Source organism: Falco biarmicus, chromosome Z (assembly GCF_023638135.1).
Source record: "Falco biarmicus isolate bFalBia1 chromosome Z, bFalBia1.pri, whole genome shotgun sequence".
Classification (NCBI taxonomy): Eukaryota; Metazoa; Chordata; class Aves; order Falconiformes; family Falconidae; genus Falco; species Falco biarmicus.
In genome coordinates, this window is record NC_079311.1 from 51,992,011 (window position 1) to 52,013,756 (window position 21,746).

Below are 21,746 nucleotides of genomic sequence, written 5' to 3' on the forward strand. Positions count from 1 at the left end.
TGAAAGACAGAAGTCCTCAGTTGTGAAAAATATGAAATATATTTAATTGTGTCACTGAGAATTAGTAACTAGCCCCTTTAAAAAATTATTTTCTTTTGTTTGTGTGCTAGCTGTGAAACACCAAAGTTTAAAACTAACCTGTGTCTCTGGATTCTGCAAGTTAACTGTGGAAAGTAGGTTAAAGAACCATCTGTAGGACAGGCAGTAAACTAAGTTCACAATCCATCTCCAGGAAGAGACCTGTGCAAGGAGTAACCGCACTTCTTTTTTTCAAACTAGCTAGAGCATTCATTCATTTTAGTTCCTCTTTCCTCTAGGAAAACAGCTGAACACCAGCCACCCTATGGTAAACTGTCATGAGAAATACCCTGAATTTCAAATAGCTTAAGGCTGGGAAACATGGTAAGTCTTTAAACTATCAAAAGTACCTCAGGTGTTTAACTAATAATTGCTATTTAAATGCTCACCAGCTTTTACAAAATTACTTCAGCTACAATAATATTTTTTAACCTCAATACAGCAATAACATTCCTACCACATACTTGATGGTTTTTTATTTCTTATGTTGAAATGAGACATTCCTTCTTAGAAAAGTATCTTGCTGTTCTTGAACACTATGCTAAAGTAAAAAATGAAACAAAAGAAAGCAAAAAATCACAAGTAACTTCTAAGATATTTCAGCACTAGATTTGTTGTCTGCTGGCAGGATTGGCAGCAGGAGACTAAAGGAAGATCCAGATCAGTGTGATTATATGTCTGGCTGGGGAGAAACAAAAATAGAAGACGACACTACCATGAGGTAGGTTGGCAGCTTTTATGGATGTGTTCTTTGTTCAAGGTACTTATACCTATTAATGTCACTAACAATATTTGGTGATATGGATTGATGGATTTAGTGATACCATGGAGAAAATCTTGGTTTAAAACCCCAAAAGCCAGATGGAACTGCATTAAGCTGTTTTCCAAGAGACTTAGTTGCAATTAAGGCTGGTAGCCTTAGATATGGCTATTGCTGAAGAAATAATAGGCCCATATTTTATACATAAATCCCTTATATATTCCCTTCTTGCAAGGGTAGGGAAAGAGCAGAAGACAGTAAACCCTGAACTTATTGTCTTCTCTTGAAATATTCTCTAAGCAGATTAATTGCTTTCCCTAACCTTTTTTTCTGAGCTGAAATAAAATTTCTAGGTTAAAAAGGTTATTACTTCTGAGTTTGAGTTGATCTTATAATAGCACAGAAAAAACATAACACATGCTTTTACATAGCAGTTATGGTGATGAATTGAATTATTTGGGGAGGAACATATTTTGCCATTAGGAGCAAGCTTCAAGATATTAGGCTTTACTCCAAATTGGATGCAAACCCAAGGCATTGACAGGTATAACCATTTAAGAAGTCAGCTCTTCCACATCCTTTATTTATATTATTGAAAGCCTTTACATGGGATTTTGCCAGTCAGATCCCACCTAGTGAAGGATCTGGGGACACAGCCGGAATTCAGAGGCCTAACAAATCTGTTTGGCCAGGTAGACTTCAGCCTCAGTTACATTTGTGTGAATTTGTATTAACTGCACTGATATAGGATGTAGTTTAAATTCACATTAGTATAACCCACAGAAGAACCTGGGTCCAAATGCCCAATGTGAATAAACGAAGTGATTGCATTTTAATAGAGAAGGCTTTGTCCCATGTTACCATAAGCAATCAGTAAATATTGTATTGTCTTACATCAGTTGCTTGTCCCTTTTTTGGGGTGATTATTGTCAGTATAGGAGTTACTATAATTGTTTAAATATCTCTAACGTCCATAGAACTTCCAGTGACTGTACCTCTTACTGCAGAGGGGAATTTAAAATCTGTTGCTGGCTATGAGGAGAGAGAAAATCTTAAAGTTTGGGAATGTTCTGAATTTTCATGAGACCTATCTGAGGCCCAGAACAAGAAAAGCTTTAGAGTTCTAATTCCATTCCGCTCTAGAGGCTGAAATCATGTCATGATGACATCAGTAATACATCAGTAATCATGTAAGTCAGTCCTCTTTACAACTGTGGGGACACAGGCAGAACCACAGGTATATAAACGTTTTGGACACTACTGACCCTTAGGTCTGTGAGCAGGTGTCTCAGTGTGGTTTACTTCTCTATAAAGCAAACATGACACATATTGCTTACAAGGAAAATCAAGTCGTGTGCAAAATCTAAGGGGCTGAAACCCATTTCTTGTTAGTGGCTGTACTGACAGAGAATGGCTACTTAGTCTGCAATCCTCAACTGCTCGTGAATGTGCTCCTCCTTTTGTTTTCATTAAGATTAATTAAAATTTGGCTGTCTCAGGCTAAATCTTCCTTTGGGCTCAGCTGATGGGTTTTCTTCCTTCTTTCCAGAGAACTGCAAGCCCAGAAGTCTTCTGTCTCTAGATGGTAAGTTGAATTCTGCATGTGAATACATTTCTTCTGTTTTTATTTTGTAATTTAAGTTTGTGCTTTACACTATATTCAATTTTTAATTAGCTTTACAAGTTATAAACTACATTTCTCCTTTCCCTTATCAGGGTCCACTAGACTAAGCCATGGCTGTCCATCTCCCACTTGTTACCCAAGTTCAGATTTGCAAAACTCAGTTCTCAGCAGAACAAACCAATAGCAAACTATCTGTATATAAGGCCAAGCAAGGCTCAGGATTATTTTTTTGAAATCAGCATTTATATACCAAAGTAGCTGTCTGTGAACAGTTTTTGAAGATACTGTAATTGCAGCAAAAGAAAAAATTTGTCTGAAAAAGTTGCTGTGACATTTTCTGATCTTTCCAACAGAGAAAAATACAGTTGTCTTCCTATATTTACTCTTGGACATCCTGAGTCTGTTAAGACAACTTATACAAAATCAACTTTAGACTCCTCCTTTATGCTGGAAGGTTTGATAGCTAGGTCCTTATATTCCTGCATGTGCAATCCTGCACGTGCAATCCTTTTCATGCCATCACCAGTATGATAATGTCTTGTGTGGCGCCTAAGCAACAGGCTCAGTTCTGTTTTTACTGGATGACTGTGCTATGATGCACATAGTGAAACTATCTTTGACATACACTGAACCAGGGAAAGCGTATTTGGAGCCTTTTCATCTGACTGATTGTATTGATCTATGAACAGTGGACTTTTGGATTCTAGGAAAGCATCAGATGGGTGAATTCATAAAATGAAAAATTATTTGTGATGTTTAATACTTTATTTTGTCTCTCCCTAGAAAACACTGTGTGTTTGATATTTTAAGTCCATTTTTCTCTCCCTCTTCTCTGGCACATCTTAAGTTTTTTTAAGGTGAGGTGGTGAGGAAAGGACTGTTATCTGCTTAAGCATCACTAAACAAAGGAGTTCGTGCTGATGCAATCAGTGCCTGATTTTACTAGAATAAAAAAAAAAGCATGAGTTTTACTCACTTTGGGCCAGCAGTTTATTCCACATGTGTTCTTCAGAGTCATCTTTCAGAATAAGCTTTATTTTCTACAGTTACAATGAACTTGAGCAAAAATTATGTGACCAAACAGTTTCTGTCTAGAAAAGCATGAATTCCTCGTCTCCTTACCCTTTCCAGCCATCCTCCCTCCATTGCCATACCATGTCTTCAAGAAGTAAATTAATGCTGGTTAATAGCCACTCATAACTAAAATAACGAAAGTAGAATAGCATCATGACCCTTTTGTGCAGGACTGAACGTATGGGTCTTCACTCCATACATAGCCTTTGGAAGGCATGTATTTAATCAGTTTTCCACAGATAGTACTCTTCTGTCTCCACCACATCATCGACGTTTGAAGGAGGGAGGGGGGGGATATTTTCTCTATCATCTACTGCTCTGTTATTTTAAGAGGTATCTAGTGTAACAATTAGAAAGTCAATGACTCAGATTCATTTAGTCTTAAAACTGCTGAGGAGGATGTTCAGAGAAAGCCTCTCACACCTACCAGACTCTATGCCTGTTCTTCAAAACGAACGCCCTCAATATGTGTTTTATATAAAGGTATTCTGTTGATAGATAAACAATGGGTAAATAGACAGAGAGACAGACTGAGAGACAGGTATGGCATCTGTCTAATACTACAAATGCCATACATACATAAGTATATGTGTGTGCATGTATGTAGGTATTTATCTTCAGATATCTAGGTATCCAGAAATACAGTCATTGAAAAATAAATAGATACATAGATAATGACATAAATAGATAGGGCCAAGACATAAATCAGGTCAGCTAGCTCATTTTTCCTCACAAACTCAGAAGAAACATTCACTAATGTAGATTTTCACATAGTCTTGCAAACTGTTAGAGAAGCACGGAGAATTTTAACCTTCCCATTTGACAAAAGGAGCCTATGATGTTAAGGGTGATGAAGTCCAGCATATGCTTTGCCCCTAGGTTGCTCTATCAACTCACAGTTGATATCCTGAAAATCAAATACCATTAATATTAGCAGTCTAGTGGTAGATCAGGCTTAAAGTAGAGACAGTTAGGCAAGAGTGTAGCCATATGGCCTGACAAATACAGACAATGATTGATTTTAGGTTTAATGGCAATTATGTACTCTGCAATGAAGAAGTGTTTTACATAGTTTCAGGTCAGAGCATCAATAAATACTGCAAAGCCTCCTGTCTTCTAAAAAGCTAACCTTTTTTGAGCTATGTAGATGAGCCTTGCTGGATTTCAAGGTCTCCCAACACACAGCCCTGAAAGAAAAGGAGAATGATAATTAAGATTTAGTATAAATTTTACTGCAGAGGCATTCAGTCACTCTGCAGGCCTTAAGAAAGGTTTTACATTTTGAAGGCCAGGAGAACTATCAAGAACTATACTCCAGTGACTTTTATATTTTTATGCAGTGTAATTTGAGGAACAAAATGAAGTGTCTTGTTCTCTGTTTGTTCTTGTGCATTTTTCTGTGTGATAGCTTTGGTGCATGTTGTCCTTGGTAATACAGTGCTGGCACATCAAGCTTCTGAAGGGAAAGAAGGCAGTCAACCGGTTGTTCTGGAGGGAGGATGATGATTACACCCTGATAATTACACAAATGATTCAGAGGCCTAAAGTAATGAGAACCTGAGGGCTGATGCTAAGAAAGTGTGTGGGGGAAACCCTCAAGCAAAGCTTATGTTTCATGACATCCACGCCCACCGATCATGTAAACTGAATATCTCTCTTAGCCTGGTGGAGCGACCCTTCCACTTTGTCAATCTGGACTAGCTGCAAAGAATGCCACAGGACAGTTTTATCTTTAGGGCCAAAAAGAAGGTGGATCTCAATCTAGAGACTGTTGGTGAACTCCTTCAATGGAAGTGATCTAGTTCTCAAGTGATATACCTCAGTAAACTACAGGGAAGAAAATCAAACACTGCCTGACCATTACTTCTGTGGGGTTTGATAATTCTGTTGTTTCTTGTTTTCCATCTCAGTCAATGGGTTATAGTAAGAGTTATGAGGAAGATGGTTAAGAGGCCCATCAATCAATTTCTCACAAACTTTGGAAAGTTACATATTAGGAATTTTCCGACCTTGATTCCTAAAAGTGTTTTCTGGGTTATGACAATGGAAATGAAAGAATTACTGGGATGTCTGTCCATCTGACAGGAGTGTCAGGATAGGACTTAGTACCTCCCCAGGGCACCCATTAATTCTGGCATCATCATACTTATTCTAAGCAGAAAATACATGAAGATGAAAAGGAACATCATCAAATTTTCCTGAAAGATAATTCAAATTACTCATATAGTATTCTAGATAACAATTCATGAGTCACTGAAGTTATTCTAGACATCAGTAAATAGAAGTATATTCATTGTAGGAAAGTGGTTAATGGGAGGGAATACTTCTTGGATAAATAATTTTATATTCCTCCCACAGCCCCTTTATGTAGGTTTACTTTTTGAAGTAAATCTTCGTAAAAAAATCTTAAAATGCATATGAGTGAAGACGATGGACCAGTTGTGACAGAGGGTTGTTGACAAGTGAGTTGGTAGGACGGAGGAGGGGATATTCAAGTGAGATTACAGATTTGGCTGATTATCAGAAAAATATTGTTTCTCTGAAATGTCAGTTGTTACAGTTGGCTTGTTGTATATCCTCTGAGTTTTCTTTTCCAGCAGCTTGGTCTGTACTATATTAGCTGTCAATACCAAAGGAAAAGTCAGCTAAGAGGGTCATTTATATTACAAGATTTCTTGCAGGAGGCAGTGACCTCCTGTCTGCTAATTTCATAGTCAGCATTTGTTTTGTAAAGCAGTTCCAATGGCAAAAGTGCTCAACAGTAAACATCAAGAAGCAGCTTACCAAAAGTATGTACTCCTAAATAAATCAAAATATTGGGAATCACTGTTATGTGGTCCCCTAGTCCTGTTAGCATTTCTGTGTGTGTTCAAGGCTGATGTTGTCGGCCAGGCATCTCAATACTCAAGAAACTTAATCTGAAGACAGCAGCATCATGTCTTCCACCATGACTATGGCTTTCTAATATTTCAAATGTATGGCTTTTTCAGGCCACCATGAAAAGGTGCTCATGACATTTAGTATATTTAAATATTGTTTTTTCAGCACTTGTGTGTAAACTAATGTATCCAAGTCTTGATCTGTGGGTAACTGTTCTAATTTTTTTTTCATTAAGGCTTTTTCATATGTTTTGGTGTTAGAAGATACTGACTTAAAATATTGAACTTTTCCATGACACAGGGAGTTCTGTCAGTGAAGTATAGCTTTCAGGACATTGTCCATAGTTAACATTTCACTTGCATAAGCCCAGATAAACAAACCATTGTCCTTTCTACTGAGTCACCCAAAAGGCCTGCTTTCTGCATATGTCATGAATAACAGCTACTTACAATTTACATTCATTGTTTTGCTTCTTGTATTCCAAAGTCCATATGTAAGACTTTTTGTCTTGACACATTTTCCTTGTCTGCAGCTGAAATCTCCTCAGGGTATTTATTTACTTTCTCCTTTTAATTTTCTGGAAAATGTGTTTGCTAATCTAAAAATGTTTTAGCTGCCAATTGTCACTGGTCTTTATAAATAAAATCTTATAAAAATGTAATAGTTTTCAAAAAATTTCCACTACATCATGCTGCAAGTGTTTACATCTTCTATATACTAACAGAAAAACAGGGTTGCTCACTCAGTCTGTTCTCTGTCTGTAATACATTTTTATAAATGAACTGGAGCTGTTCAGCCTTATGTTCGGAATAGTATATTAAACCTTTGCCTTTCATGGGATCTTTGCCACTTCACTTTATTTCTTGACACCAAACAATCATTCTTCTTATGGAAATCAGATCTTAACAGGGCAGAACTGGGCAAAACTTATTTCACACTTATCCAGACTTCAGAGGAAATGAATTTCAGCTCCTATGTTTAGATGATTTTAACTGCTGAAAAACTGGAAGCTGAATGTTACCTAAGCTATCATAGATTACTTTAAGGACAGATGCATCAGAAGGAGAAACTGTCAGACATGGACCTTCTGATAAAGCACAGCTTCTATGTGTTGAGACCTACGTCTCAAAGCTGATCTGCCAAGGCACTGTAGACCTGTGTTTGTTGCTGCTCTGGAGCGTTTCCAGGATCACAAGATACTCTCAGCCATAATAAAACTTGAGATCTTGTTGTTGTTTGGAGATAATCACTGAGATTAGCACCTCCTGTGGCTCGTTTGTCTCAGGCTGGGGTGACTAGGATCCTGAATATGATGTTTGCCAATGACTAAAGTGGGAATCTATACAGGTAGAGAAGTTCCTTTATCACAGCTAAAGGTGGGTGAGATCAACTCTACCCCTAGCACAAAGTGTTGGATCTAAGAAATCCAAGCTGTTAATGTCTAGGCCCTATAAAACTGAGCCACAGGTAAATGGGATGCCACTGAGGAGAACTCAATAATAGTCCCCAGGGTTTGAGTTGTACATTATTAGTGCTCTTAAGACCTATATTAATATATGGTTATGTTGCCATATAGTCAGTGCTAAGCTTAGGGGAAAACTGTATGGTATTAAGGCAGAGGAAAGACAGACTGGACAGTAAGAAGCAAGTGCTAAAAGAGAAAACAGCACGCATCTTCCCTGAATACCTCAGTGCCTGCTCCTTCATTTATGTTTGCTGTTAGGTACAAACTGAATCTGGAAGACAGAGTGACAACAGAAAAAGTACCATAGCTCAACCTGCAGCCTGCACTTAGCTTTGTGAAAAACACACTTTGCTGTAATTTGACAGAAAACTGGGTTTAACAGTCCTAAAAGATTGATCAGCATCTCCCATGATTCTGAGGCTTTACGTGTTGCCAGTTTAGCTTTATGAAAGATGAGATTTGGTGCTGAAATGGATGCAGGCCCTGGTATTTCGGTCAACACAGGGGTTTGTTTGGCTGTAGATATGCAGATTCAAAACCTCGATTATTTTCAATAATAAATGATGGTCTGGTGATGAGCCCATTGTGGGTATCCAAAGGAAAACCTCTTCTTCGTCCCTTCCACTAGGTAAGCATGGAGTTAATGAAATGGTGAGATAATTTTGGACAGTGTTTGTGCCTTAGGTGGGACTGCTTGTCATAAACCACCCCGTGACTGTGGCCTTCACCGTCTAATACAAAATCCAAGATCTTGTTTTTATGGGTGCTAGAAGAAACGTTGATCGTAAAGGCCGAAGGCAGGTTGTAATGTTGATTTCAGGGAATCTGTTTGACCCCACATTTTTTCTTTGGAAAGGTCATCTGACTCTTGTTACATTTACAACTGTTGACATCAATCAGCCTTTGACTTGCTCAGAAAGGTCACTTAAATGGACCACATGAAGAGGCACCTCTGCAGCTGTGGTGCTGGCTTGCAAGCACAGGTGTGGTGCCAGTCACGGCATCAGGGACTGTGCTGAAAAGCTTTTCATAGCAGCTGTCCTCTCTGCAGAGGGCTGAGCACTGTTCCCACACTGCAAGGAGCTGTAAGTCAGACTTACAAGACAACAGGGCTGCCTACTTTCACTGGCTAGTCTTAATGAATTTTGTCATCAGCAAATATCAACTCTTGCCACTAGCTAGGGTGCTGAGCTGTAAATATCAGAGACCTACTTAAAAGGAAAACTAATAAGTTACTTGCTTGTAACTTGGAAGCTGGAGCCAGATCCAGAGAACCAATTAAGCTTAAATTTCCTAGGGAATCTGAGGATGTGTCCAAGGCAGGATGTCTCAGGGATGTATCCAAGCCACTGACAGCAATGTTACTCTGCCTCAGCACAGCTGATACCTGTTAAAGCTACTATAGGAGCCCTGCACTGAACAGCACAGTTCCCAGCAGAAGTACATCAGAAAGATTGAGCATGTTGCTCAGTTTCACATTGCAAATTTCATGCTTCAGCTAGAAAAGCTCATGGGCATGTTCACATGAAAAGACCATCCCAAAATAGCAGTGAGACAGACAAGACAAAGTAGATTACAGAATGTGTTCAGGCTCTAATATGAATAGCGTTTTCTCCTTTACAGCTTTAACTCCTTACATGTCATATATCAAAACAGATATATAAGTAAAAACAAATAAGTATTTGGGGCGTGTGTGTGTGTGTGTGTGTCTATACTGTAAAAAAGGAAAGTGACTTCAAATGAACCTGTTCCTTCTGCCATTCTGGAGAAAATACATTTCCAAAAATGTAAAGAACATAGTAGAGTCCATGACATTTTTTAGAAGCGTATTGATGAACTAAACATATAAAATAATTTGAAAAAGCAAGATATCAACATGTTATATATATCCTTTTCATCTAAGGAAATAGGATTTCATTGCACTGTAGAACGCTTGCTCTAGGAAAAGTTGATCACACAGAGTATAGCTCAATCTTTCTAACTCCAGGGTTGGACACACAACACATGGCCAAAATGTAGTTATTTCTTGCAAAGCTAAGAAATTCAGCAAGCACATTAAAAAGGGAGCAAAAGAGTGTCTTTTTTGGTGAGTCATCCAAACATATGACTTCAGGCTATGCTAAACAACATTATAAAAAATGCCTACAATTATCATAGATCCAGGTAAACTGCTAGATCACACAGCCCTTCCCTCTTTCCTGCCAAATTTATAACATTTCCTTATTTATATTTACAGATTTGTTACTCTTACCAATATTCAAATCTCATGTTCAGCAGGTTTCCCCTTTGCATTTAGAACTGGTTTCTTTAAATATAAGATTGTTGTAGTATCATAAATTAAAATGAAATTTCAAATATCTAGTCAAGTAGTAGCTTAAATGGTCCCATGGATGCTCTTCATTGTTTCATATATAAAAGACATGAAAATTTTCAGCACCAAGCTGAAATGTTTTAACTCTTCTCTAAAGAATTGCTGCTGATCTGTGTTGCCATACTGCAGGATTATGGGACATTTTTCCTACAAAGCTGATTTATAAAGTACTATACAACAAATAACAGAGGGAGAGAACCACAAATTCAGCTAGAATGGAAAGGAAAGCACTTTAATAATCATGACTTTTAACAACTTGCTAATCATATCTAGAAAAAGTAAACCATTCAGGAGAGATTGCTTTAGGAAATATTCACCCTTGGCCATTCTTTACAAAGCAGCAGATTGCTAACAGAAAAAGGACTAAAGGTTAGACAACACCACCCTATGGTGTTCCATCTTCCAGCCTGGTCAGAAACCCAGACCCACACTGAAGTCAAACTAAGACAGGCTTCTGGGTGAGCATCAACAGAGTAAACAAAGACTTCCTCCGCTTCCATAAGCAAATTAATTTTGGTATCAGCTGCCACTTCAGCCATAATCTTGAAAGCCATAGAGATAAGGTAAGTGGAAGGAAGAACAAAAGGAATGTAATAGAAAATACAAGTATTCATACCTCGGGGTGTGTACCATTGAATCATCAATCACTGAAAAGATACTTTAAAATACACTTATTGCTCTGACGGTCAGAGTTCAGTTTTCAAATGAACCAACAATTCAAATCTTTAACAAATCAACAGCATCGATTTCTGTGTTAAATCCCTTTAAACTTCTTCCAACATTGGCTTTAGAGGAAATCCAACCTAAGTGTTCATCTCCATGCTGGTTCCTACTCCAGCCTTCCTAAGGAATGTAGTGGGCTTCTGAGAGGAAAGGTGGCAAGAGGATACAGCCCCAGTGTACGTGTATATGCATATATACAACCATATGTAATGAATACATAATATATTATGTACATCTACATATCTATCTGTCTGTCTATCCATCTATCTATCTATAATGTCCTTTAAGAAAAAGGCAAAGAGGAATATGGCTGTTCCAAATTAAATAAACTCTGAAGGAAGATATAGCTCATCATCTTCTTTTTCTAAGCAGTTCATTCTATGCTGAGCTCCATATTTCTAAAGGAACAGAGATACTATTAATCAGGATATTCCACAACAGATCACCTTCAGATGGTAAATGAACTGTTGGGGGAAAAAAAGAAAGGAATATAAACTACCATTGCTTAAATGTTTATTGATCATGCACAAGCTTTCCACTTTGCCTAGAAGAGGTCCAATAAATAGAGCTCCCAGACAGCTGAAAACCACTGATAAATGCTAACATTAGCTTTCCTATTTCACCAGACTGCAATCTATATAAATGTGGTCTCATTTATAGAAAGCATGTTTGCGTCAGTACTGCCAGGAGTTCTAGCATGAATAACACTGCAGAAGACAGAAATACAGAAACATGAGGAATAGAATAACTGTTCTGCATGTACAGAACTCTTACTCCTATATGCACTTCCGCAAAATCTGCATACCTTGGCACTAAATGTGAAAACTGTAAGCTAGAAAGCATCTGTGACTCTGAGGATCCTAAAACCAGAAATCCTTATAAAGGGTTAAATGATAAAACTGCAAAACTGCACTGCAAATAGACACACACTGCATTTTCTTACTATACTTAGCAGACCAATATAACTAACATACACCTCTATTACGCATACCTAAAGCAGATTAAATCAAAGCAATTGATTTTGTTTTTTCTCTTTCTCCAACATGATCAGCATAGCTATTATGCACAGTTAAACATGATCATAAATTTCTCAATGAACAGCAATGTTAATTACCGTTTTGGATGCTTCCTTGTTAAAGAGATGATAGCAGATGGCAACAGAGTGAGGAGGAGCAGTGGAAAAACTTAACTGAAAGCAAAGGTGGACAGTTCTGTATGTAAGTATCATACAGAGGTGAATAATAAAAAGAACACAAAAGTAGTTACATATCAAAATCTACAGCTTAGACTTTAACTGCCAGAAAATGTAGGTAACTTTTCCCTCCATACAGCCTTTGCTCCTTCCTCTGCATCTCTTTCTGGTGAAATCTGGTCCTTAAAGACAATTACCTTCTGTGTAGTTATGGTTAAGAGAATGAAGAAAAAGATTAAAGATTTTAATCTATAGTATTCTGTCCCCAAACTACATAAAAACTCCCTTATATTCAGGACATTTTCTCTGACCAAATTTCTTTGACCAAATTGCATTTTACATAGCTTTAATGTTCTTCCCTTACACTCTACTGGGTTTTGGCTGTCAAGGATAACTATCAATGATAATTTTACTTTTGTCCTGCTAATTCTATGCTCTGTCTCTGTATAATTGTATGTGACAGTAATAAACTGACGTGTCCCAAAATTGCAATAGTTGTGACCTTGCATTTGTATGGACAGAACAAAACCTCATTTAGTTTGCAGTATTAATCTCTGTAGTCTTACTAGGAAATGCATCAGCCTTTCATACATGCTGGGGAAAAAAAAAAGAAAAGAAAAAAAAAGAGTAAGATTGAACAGTAATTAGGTTATTATGGGCAGAATTTAAAGATATGCCTTTATTCTGACTGTCTGGGATTCTAAAACAAAAACATATCTATGTCTTCCATGTGTTTGCATTTAAGAAGAGAGGAAATACAAGGCTGCATGTGTGTTACCCAAAAAATAAAGCTGGTTAAATAAGAATATACCCAGTTTCAAACTCTTCCGTTCTTGCTTCCAGTTGATAGTCATAAGAAATGGTACTAGAAAAAGATTTTTTTTATTATTTTTGAGAATGAAATGCTTTTATCTTGGAATTAATAAGATTTTCCTAGCTTTCATGTATTTGATTACTTATTTTTTTCTTCTTGGATGTCAGAAATGTTTTCAAGGTCATTATGTGTTTGGCTGGAAACTCTATTAGTAGAACTTCTAAAATGTAATTAAAAGCATTTTTCAATTAAGTCAGGGCCTCAGTCAAAACAAACAGAAACAATGAAGCTGGTGATTCAAGTATCTAATCACAGAAAGTGTATTTCTGCAGTGAGAAAGGAAGATGATTTCATTAGCTACCTTTGTTAAATGTAAACGACTGAGAAAGCAAAACAAAACTATTTTTAATAGACTCCCTGGGTAAAATTAAACTTTGGTCCATTTAATAATGACAGCTGTAAATACCAGTATAAGAAATTAGTAAAAGCAATTACTCAAGTCCACTTAAAGCCCTAAATCTCTGTTAATTTTAATATAAAACAGGTGTTGCTCATGTAGCAAATATGTCCACTAAGATGCCCAGCTAGTTGCATCTTTCATCATATTTTTCAAGGGACTGGTAATTATCCAAAAGTCTGAATGTTTTCAGACCCATCAGATCCTCCTCATCCCTCTCCTAACCCCATCTACAAGACACCTACACACAGATACAAAGGGTAGGTTAATCTTACATTGTTACAGTCTTTTCAGTGTGCCAAAAGCTAAAATGATTTATGTATCAGCAGTTTGTGGGCAAGTTAATAAGGCAGTGCCTTGCTATCAAAAGTTACTGAAGCTTCTTTAAGCAGAACAAATATTTTCCCCAGGTTTGATATTGCCTGCCATTTCCCCCAGTGTCATGTAGGTACCCTGGGGACTGTCGCCAACTGAGGAAAACTGCAGGCACTTCACAGCTGCACTGCATAAGGTATGCTGGTTTTGTGCAATATGGTGTAGTCATCTACTGAAGAAGAAAATCTTTGAGAGAAAAAGGAATGCATTCTGTCAGGCTGAAGAGCTGCCCTACGCTATCGCAATTTGCTGGCTAAAAGGATGGCAATGCAAAAAACACAGTTCTGAAGTCTTCATAATGTATTGGCATAAGTTTGTCTTCCACCTGTGTACTGCAGATATGCATTTGCATGCATAGCATAATTTCAGCTCCCCTATTTATGAAAGTCAAGCAAACTATTAACTCTGTCCAATCCTTCTCCCTTACAGTACTTAATAAAAGATACCTTCAAAGAAAATCTGTTATTTTGGTTATATATTCCACTCAGCTGTTTGTTCAGCTTTACGTCCTTTCTGCTGTGTTTATAGCTTCAGTAATGCACACTGAACTGGAAAGCACCGTCAAAATGCAGAACACATGAAAGGTCAAATATATCGTAGGAGGCTATCAGTGTTTGCAGACTCATTGTCATGGATAACTCTGTAATGAGGCAAGATGTTAAGAGGTGCTATCTGTTATGAACCTGCCAATAAATAAGCTCTAAATTATTCTTTAAAAAAAGAACAAATATTTACAATTTTACATAAATACTCAAACAAGCTTTTTTGCATATGCAGAAATCTCAGCAGATGAAGGAATTGAATACAATAGCTTGTTCTATCCCCAAATAAATACATGAAACCAGTATCTATTATCATTTGCTAACTGGGTGGTGCTTGATTTCATAAGTGGTGGTTATAGCCTGTAAATATTTTGTAAATATCTCTATGTCATAATCTCCTTATGTTCATTCTTCACAATAAAATCAGAGGTAGTTTAATAGGATCATGTATTAAGACTGTTTTTTTTTTAGTGCTACAGTTCCTTGTATTAGAACAGGATAGCTTAGATTCCTCACCTTGGGTTAGTGTACTTGGAATTCGTGGTTCTGTGGATGAGAAAGGACTCTAGACAAATGGAAAATTTTTCACAGAAAAGTTTTTAAAATCACAGAAATCTTTTATTCACTAGAATCTGTAGACCTTTATCCAAAACTAGTGTTTCTTTCTACAAGGAGAATGCATAATACAAATTGGAGAGAAACTTCTGTGTTGAGCAGCATTGAAATTAATTGCATTTGTGAGCAAAAAATCAAGATTTCTTCAAAGATGTTTATAGCGGAGAAACTTTAGAGTTTACTCAAACCTTTTCTCTACCAAGACGTTTGTTTCTATGTTTGTCCTTTCACTACTGGCTCACATGGAGGCAAAGCATGTCATCCACATCAGTGTTCTTTCAGCACAGTAATTGCTGTGTCCTAGATTCTGGTTCTGCTACTTTCAATTAATGCCCCAGTTGGGTTATTTTGTTGTTTGGTTGTTGTATACTTTTTTGTTTGTTTGTTGGGTTTTTTTGGTTTTTTTTGTTTTGTTTTGTTTTGTTTTGTTCTGTTTTGTTTTGTTGGTTTTGTTTTGGTTTTAAGAATGTTAGAAGAAAACCTCTTTCATAACAGATGTAATACTTTGTCTTTTGCCTTTAGTTTTCCTGCTGTGATGTTCGAATATTCTAATCACCTCGAAGTGGAAACAGGACTCAGGCATATCATCATTTTCATCCCTTTTAAGTCACTTTTATCATGACCTTGGTGATTAGTTTTGTGCCACTGAACAGTAAACGCTATGCAGGTGAATTGTATATTAGCTATCATTTTAACCATAATTAGAAGTTCACTTAATGGTGTTTGCATTCCTTAAGCCCAGAATAGACAAGTACATAGGAAGTAAAAGTTAGTAAAAACATTTATGCATGTGAATATTAAAAAAAGAGTGTTTATTAATGGATATTACTTGTGGAAATTAGGAAGATTCACAAAGCTGTACAAAGCAGCTGTACAGAGTGTGAGGTCACAATGCATGAGACTTACACAATATGTTTATCAGAGGATTAGATGCTTCCCACACGTCTTCACCTTAGTCTTTGGAGTTCACTCTAAAGTCTTTCACTCACCATCTGTCAGGCAGAAGAAAATTATTATTGTGCCCTTTACTGCAGCATAGAGAGCCAGGCCATCCATAGCAGCTGCCTGACTTATGTTGCTAGTGCCTCTCCTGCTTCATGCTCTCCACATCTGAGTAAACCACCCTGTTTGCCACAACATCATGGTCTCTTATCAGCTATCTGAAGGCATGGCATTTCAGCTCCTTCTTCCTTTTTTCTTAAATCAAAAGGTATTTTATTGTTTCATGATTCCCAGACAACTCTTTCAGCTCTGCTTACAGCTCAGTGCAATAACAAAATAACCCACTGTGTGCAACCACAGACTAAGCTAATTTTTTTAGACAGATGACCTTGAGTGACACAAATGAAAGTTTCCTTAGCTTAGTCCTTTATTTCCTTCTAATGCTCTCCCCTTTCTCAGAAAATGGAGACATTCCCTTCTACAGATTTAGTTTAGCTTCTGAGCTATCTTGAAAGTCTGCCTTTCTGTTCCAGATTTTCAATAATTAGGGAAAGAAACTGGAGACCTCTGGCAAATGCTAGATTATAAAAAAGATCATAAATTTCAGGCTTCTTTCAAAGTCACAATGATGGAGAAACCAACTATGTCACATACACATCATTTGCAGACTGCAAAAACTCCTTTCTGTGTGGAAAATTTCAGATTTTCCTTTCATGTAAACTGAGGAATCTGAAACGTAATCTGCTCAGGAGACATAGATGTGCCAAAGCACTGGAAAAGAAAAGGGGAAAAAGTGAAAAGTGAAAAGTTAGGAACCTTTCATGGTCTGATTTATTTCACATACCTCTCTACTGCTTTGACAGCTGTTTTGAGAAACCTGGCATCAAAATAGTTCTGTTTTCCTTCTATCTGCAAATCTCTTTGACAAACCAGTCAGACAGACACTGTAAAACTCAGGATGGATAAGCTTCTTCAGCAGTGGTATTTCTGGTATTTCAGTGTTTATACAGGGAGAAGTTTCAGTCCATGTGACTCAATGGAAAAGAGTATCAAGGCTGTGTGCTTTTCAGACTTCCAGTTTCCTGCAGTGAACTGCATTAGGTATCTAAAAGGAGAGTATGAGGAAAGAAACAACACATTTATCCTAATGACACAAGTTTTTTTCCTGTTACATTGTCAAGCCATGAGGCTGGTGCACCTCCAAACAGATAAACACAACAGTGCTTTGAAGGAGTCCTTAAAGACACGTTTGGTGAAGTTTTACCTTCCTAACACTTGCTCAGTCCTTTTCCAGTATTATTTGCATTACTGAATGTTTTGTGGAATGGCTTGTGCCTGTGGGGCTCAAAGTAGTATCTAAGTGGACAATGGCTTTTTTTCAAGTGTGCAGACCAAGCTTCATGAAGGTATTCAGGATTAAGTTGATCTTAATGTGGTCCTCAATTTCACTGAAATCTCTTAGAAATACATACCAAGTTGCTTCTCTAACTCTGTCTGGGGGCCTGTAGCAATCTTCCAATACCTAAATTCATTTTAAACAGGTAAATAAATCTACTTGTCTAAAAACTACCTTCCTTTCTTTCATATTGTTAAAGATACCAATCATGTTTTGATGTACTAATGAGCCAGCAGTAATCCACCTGGATTCTGTGTAATGACACCAGCATCTTCCAAGAGAGCCTCCCAGTACGAGAATCCTGTAATCTTTCCCACTTGAAATGCCACTTTGCTCTTGAAATCAGCGTGGCCAGCCCTGAAGAAATCCAGAGAAACAGAAAAGGTTGAAAAACTTTAATATTAATACTAAACAATTTTCCTGGAAGTTAAAGATTCAGTTTGAACCATAATATGGAAACTAAAACCTTGTGAATTTTACATACAGATCTACCCTTATATGTATGATAATGAGTTCTGAAAGAATTAGTGTTTTGATAGGACCTTATATGATTTTTTTCGTGATTATATATTATTTGATTTTGAAGGGAATATTTCAGTTGTTATTGTCTAGAGGCTTCTCTGGTGGGCTGATACAGGACATTAGCAGTGGCAACAGCAAGAGCACCTGGAAGTTCACAGGTTACTAAGGAAACAAATGGAATTCTGGAGTATTTTAAAGCTAGATGTTCTGCTGGAGTTTACAGATAAAGGGTAGTCTGCATTCCACAAGTACTGTATTTATTAAAAGAGACAAAACACAGTACTCATGTAAGGTCATAATGATTCTTGGCAGGACTAGAAAGCAGTAAAACTTTGAAACATACCTAGTGTTTTATAGCATTAGTAGTTAGGGCAGTCATCAATTTGCAGATGCTTTGGTCAGTTTGTTTTCTTCTAGCTCTCCTCCTACCTATTCCTTTCAGAATCATGATTACATTCTTCCTTCCCAATTCTAGTTCGAGTAAATGTTATAATATCTAAACCAGCAGGTGAGGGCTGTTACAGGCAGGTTCAAGGTGTGCCACACTTCTAAATGAATAAGCTGTTGATCAACAATTTCAAAAATTTACTTAATCTGATACTCATTAATCAGTAGTGACTGTCCAGGTAAGAGAAAACCTGGAAAGCACTGTCCCAAGTTCTGCTGCCTCAGAGCTGCAGTGACTTATTACTTGACATCCTGTAGAAAATGCAGCTGACTGGTAACAGGGTCTCCTGTGCTAAAAGCAGAGACTGTCATTAGGAAAAACAGCAAAATCATCCTCATGCATACTATTGCCATTTTGGATGGAATAAAAAATGGAAGTGACATTTGACAAATACCAAACTTCACTGGTTACAAAAGTGAAAATCAGATAGGAATAAAACTTGCTGCTTACAAGTCTGAATTCACATAAATTAGAAAATAGACATCTTTTGCAGGAAAAACCAGCCCAGCAATATTTCCTGGAAACTGAAATTACATTTACAAGAAGGATCCCTGTCCTAAACCAGGGCATTTTATCACAGCCAAAATATAGTCTGTGATTTCTTTCTAAAAAAGAGATCGTTTGACTCAGATACATTGCTACAGGTCAAGGTATTCATACTAATTCCATAGAGGAGAATTGTGAAGCCATATCTTTATACTACCATATTTCTACATGTTACTTATTTATTTTCTGAGTCTAGTGACCCAGGGCTCATGATCTGAGAAACTGCAGGCAGCAAAAACTGATAAGAAAAAGGGTTGTGTAAAAGCTTGGTGAACAGGAAAGCAACTCTGTCTTGCCTTGAGATGGCTGAATGACTCTTACTCACCTTTAAAGTCTTTCATCATGTTATTACATGATTGTCTTATGAAATGTGTTCTGTACAGATATGCGTAGGAAGCAGAAGAGACCTGTGGCTGTCAGCTAGAAAATCTTACTAATCTTGTAATTTTCTGTATTTCAAGATTTTGACTTGAGGATCTGCCATGACTAGAATTTCTAACATTGTAAAAATCTTTGAGTAAGTAGCAAGATATTATGCTTTAGTTGTTGTGCTTATACAATAGACCTATCCTTGTGCTGCATTAGATGCCTATATATTATTTGCCATTTCACAGGGCTGGACAAATAAACAGAATTTTACAGATGGTAGATAGGTGACACATGGGGATTCAAATATTCAGCCTTCCTGAGTTTTTTGAGTTTTAGGAATAAATTGTGAAATGTAAAATATAATAAAGATGCATTCTGTGTGCTCTAAAACCAAGGGTCGGTGATAAGAGCAAACCCATTCCTGTTTGAAAGTTCTATAGGAAAGAATATTATTTAGGTTCAGTATTGCTCTTAGTTCACAAGGATTTTGTGTTACAGTTCATTGACCTACTCCATCTATTTTTAATTAAAAGTACTTGCTACCCTAGGCTTAGGCTAATCCCTCAGAATTATAAACACAAACAGCTATATAAACCAGAAGAGAGAAAATAGTTACTGTCAGCTACTCATGGAGAACAAATCCGGGCTCTTTAGGTTACTGTGCGTAAGTTTCGGAAGTGAAGATTAACACACAGGTGGGCATCCAAGATTGTGTTTCAACCTGTAATGAAGTAACTTTGAAGCATGAAGGTTTGTAGTTTCTCTCTCATCTTGATTTAAATAGCTACAGCAAACTGACACAAGGGAGTGAGAGGAGGTGAGAGCCAGTAGAGGAAGGAGGAAGGAATAAAAAGAGGAGAGAGGGAAGGACACTCACCTAGTGTTCTGTCTTTGGTATTCCTTCCATTAAACATTCCTAAGCATTCTTCCTCGGGGTACAAACAGACCTGTTTCTGTTCAGAGCCGCTGTAGTTTGCATGGAGGCAGGTGAACACACAGTAACCATTCTGGTAGTGTTCCATGAATTTTTAGATAAAATTTATTTCAGATATATTCTGCTTCTTATACATAAAACCAAAAAACATTATGTAAAACAACTATCAAGTCTAAATTGCCTTTAGTACATAGATGCTGTAAACTGAAATATGTTTAGATGTCATCAGACTCTAACATGGATCAAAAGCAGTCCTTTTAACCAGAGTTATGCCAATTCACACCATCATGATAGCTACGTTAAAAAGCCTTAGTGGCTCAGATATACAGTAGGGATGATAGAACAACAGGGTACAAGAAAAAAAGTAAAGCAAGGAGCAGGTAATAAGGTTAGATACCATATATTAAATATTTTAATTTCCCCAATTGCATGCCAACAGCTAAGATTTATATGACTATTCTCTGCTAATGAAAACCACAATATTCTAAAATATCCCTGTCTTGTTTACAAGTGACTAGATACTCTCACTGAAGTTAAGTGGACCAATTAGGGGATGGAGTTTGTTATATTCAGGCCACTGGGTCACATTGTGTACAGTTTGAAAAAACTAAATATTGTTTCTAGGAAAGATTCAGAATAAATTTATCTATAATTTTCTTAAAGTTCCATCAGGGAAGTCTTCCATTTTGTCAGAAAATTAAGAGCTTGTCTTCTAAAATTAATGTATGGCTCTGTCTTTACTGCAAAGTGCACAGCATTCAGGATACTTGCAGGATGTCCTTTCTTTTTCCTTATTTTGGGATGGGGAAAGATAAGATATGTAGCTTAGTCTAAGGTTGACTTTAAAATCCTTATGTCACCTAGGTATGTACTGTGAGAAAAATAACATAAACTGAACACTGGTCTGAGTGTAGTGTTGACCTCATCTAGATGTCTACAGTACTTTACCCCCAGGGATTCTTATGGTGACAGAGTTAACATACACAGATAATTTCAATGTCAAAAGACCTAAATTAATACAATTAAATGATAACAGGATCATGTATTAAGATGAGGCTTTGTTCTTAGTTTTGAGCTAGCATAAAATGGAACCACCATGCATATTTGTAAAGACCATCTAAAAACTATACCTGTTGCTGCCAATAGAACAGGCGCCCTCAAACTTTTTAACCAGGGGCCCGGCGCACGGATGCAGTGGCAGGCAGCCATCTGTGCCTGCTTGGTTTCCCCCCCCCCCCAACCCCTGGTGTGTGTGTGTTCTGTAAATACTGGGGGCCGGATTGAGGACCCTGGGGGGCTGTATCGGGCCTGCAGGCCGTAGTTTGAGGACCCCTGCAATAGAATGTAGAACAGGGAAGAAACTGTTCATGAGAGTATGACCACTTCCTTCCTTCTCTTCTAGAGCTATTTTTGAAGAAAACATTGTAGACAGATGTGGAGAGAAAGACAAAGTAAATGTGTCATCGAATTAAGAGAAACAGAGGAAAAGATGAACCTTGAAACAAGAATTAAAACCTTTATGTCTGTTCCTTGGTCTAAAGCAACCTTGCTTAAAATCTTGACTTTCATAACACTCAAACCCCCGGCTATGACCTTGGAATGCAATGCACCTGATTTGT

The 21,746-nt window shown here is 37.2% G+C and overlaps 1 long non-coding RNA gene across 1 annotated transcript in view; it reads left to right on the forward strand.

Moving 5' to 3' along the window:
• Positions 1–306: 306 nt before the first annotated feature.
• The window catches only part of LOC130143025 (uncharacterized), a 41,793-nt gene continuing 20,353 nt past the window's right edge, over positions 307–21,746 (forward strand). The window contains exons 1-3 of the long non-coding RNA XR_008819610.1: positions 307–402; positions 707–799; positions 2,388–2,423. This is a non-coding gene — a long non-coding RNA (uncharacterized LOC130143025). The remainder of the gene's footprint in view (positions 403–706; positions 800–2,387; positions 2,424–21,746) is intronic.